The sequence below is a fragment of the Cyprinodon variegatus genome, unplaced genomic scaffold (genome assembly GCF_000732505.1).
Source record: "Cyprinodon variegatus isolate N-32 unplaced genomic scaffold, C_variegatus-1.0 Scaffold144, whole genome shotgun sequence".
Taxonomy (NCBI): Eukaryota; Metazoa; Chordata; class Actinopteri; order Cyprinodontiformes; family Cyprinodontidae; genus Cyprinodon; species Cyprinodon variegatus.
Genome location: NW_015150597.1, coordinates 325081 through 327280, shown reverse-complemented (window position 1 = coordinate 327280; position 2200 = coordinate 325081). Strand labels below are relative to the sequence as shown.

At 45.4% G+C, this 2200-nt stretch overlaps 1 long non-coding RNA gene across 1 annotated transcript in view; it reads right to left on the bottom strand.

The window, feature by feature from the left end:
- Window positions 1-1942: 1942 nt before the first annotated feature.
- The window catches only part of LOC107086171, an 8921-nt gene continuing 8663 nt past the window's right edge, over window positions 1943-2200 (bottom strand). The window contains exons 2-3 of the long non-coding RNA XR_001481294.1: window positions 2100-2184; window positions 1943-2002 (exon numbers count right to left, since the gene is read on the bottom strand). This is a non-coding gene — a long non-coding RNA (uncharacterized LOC107086171). The remainder of the gene's footprint in view (window positions 2003-2099; window positions 2185-2200) is intronic.

The window sequence follows — 2200 nt, the reverse complement described above, 5'->3', positions numbered from 1 at the left end:
TATCTCAGTGAGGATCAAACAGGATACTTGCATCCTTCTCAGAGCACAATGGCACTGCTCTAATCACTAGACCAACACTCCCCCATGGCCCCACATTCCCAAGGTACGCATTCAGAAAATCAAATGTGAACATAGTCTACCTTCAACTGTAGACAAAATAGCACTTCGATATGGTAGACTCGACATTAGGGGAGTCAACTGTACCAAAGTTCTCCTTCCAAGGCTGGAATAAGGTTTCCACTGCTGTTGGTCTCCGAGTACGACAGCATCCATGGTCCGTGTACAGGATGCTCAGGACAGGTTGACCAGCCAGATTGTCCCTCTCCATCAATCCGCTGCACATTGGCTCCAGCTTCTTCTTGGATTCCTCACAAGTCAGCACAAAAGAGACGATCTGTGAGTGCTGGTTTCCGATGCTGGTGAACCATTCAGTTGAGTTCCGACCTTCACCAGACAGCTTCTTTACTACCTAGAAGAGCTTTAGATGTAAAAAAAAAATCCCATGTTAGTAGTTTAATCTTCCCTACTTTCTACAGAACAACAAATGTGGCTTATTTTCCCTGTCTTTTTATTTTTTTATTTATTGTATTTTTAAATCCCTTTTTTTTTATCCAAGTGTTGCGTTGTGTTTTGGTTTACATACTTTCTTGGTGAAATCCATTTTCAGCACAGTGCCAAAAGTGGAGAGGATCTGGTTCCTGTAGTCCTGCATGTTTTCAGCCTCCGCCAGCAGAAAGGTGTGGCACAAGAGAGGAGCTGATGGAAGCTCTCTCTGAGGAGGTGGGGGCTGGAAAGTATGGCCATACACACCAACCATCCCTCTGGACATGAGCAGTGTGGTCTAGAGATCCAGACGATGGAGGTACTCCCCACATGGTTCTCCTGGATCTGCCTCCTTTCCTTCTGTCCGGTCCTGCAGGAGACGCACCATCTTCTTGTCCATGCCACGCCTGTTGAATAAGTTTATCAATATTTAGAAGAAGGAAACATGGTCACAATGCAGCTTGAACTTACTTGCTGGTGAGGATAGCTGGGAACACAGCCTGATGAGCCTCACTGAGCTGCTGTAAAATGGCTGGATCCCATGCAAGCCATCTTTCCACAGTGGCTCCTTCCCTGCTCCTTGCTGCCTTTGCGCAGAGCCCTCAACATAAGGCCTCCGTCAGCATTTTGATATATCAAAAATGTGATGTACCTGGAGTACATATCAGTGGAGAAACCAACAAGAGAGGTCTTAACATGCAGGAAAGCTTTAGCATATTCAGACAGAATGGATCTATTATTGAGTTATAATATTTTTACAACAAAACAGAAGTGAGTTATACCCTCTGGTGGTAGCCTGACTTATACAGGAACACGTTGCACCCCTTCCCAACACAGTCATCCCCATGACGACACTTCAGGGAGCATCTCCAGACTCCCACAGGGCATCACAGAAAGACAGGGCTATGAAAAAACAACTGTGCTACTGGCAGAGCGCCTCCTGCAAAGGCTAAAGGTTCTCGAGGATAAAACCACATCCTATCAGACTTCAACAACCTTCTTCTCTTGCAGAATCTGGGGACGTCTTTGTAAGTCTGAAGAGGGGTGAACAGACCCCTCTTGGTGTCCTTCAACGATGAAAAGTCTCCTGTAGGGTTTTCAAAGGCTTCTAAATCCGCCTGTAACACAAACACATCTGCATAACTATTGTCAACGTTGCCTCATTTTATGGGGTTTAAATTAATAAAGACTTTTGACTGATTTTTATTCATTATAAATGCAACTCACATCACGGTCACCAGGAGTTGCTTGCAGTGGATTATCCACACGCTGAGGAGGAGACATGGTGGGTGGTATACCTGCATTCTCAGGCTGCTGTCTGACACTTGATTTGTATTTATTTTTTAATGTAGCGCGGCTTGGACTGTGGGGAGGATAGGATCTGTCTCTGCTCCATATGGGGGGGGGGTCTTGGGCTTCATTTGTGGGCTCAGTTTTCCTGTGACTGTGACCCTTTTGACTGGATCAAGCCAAAAGAAATAATAAGGAAAATACTGTAAACATACACACGACTTGGAAAGCATATTTCCCTAAATTAAAATGACTCTATAACTTACCTTCCACACAGTGACAAGCTGTCACCATCTCCACCTCATGCATGGACCATGGAGGAGGACAAAGCTCTGAGACGCTGACCTCCTGCTGCCCAACAGTAAGT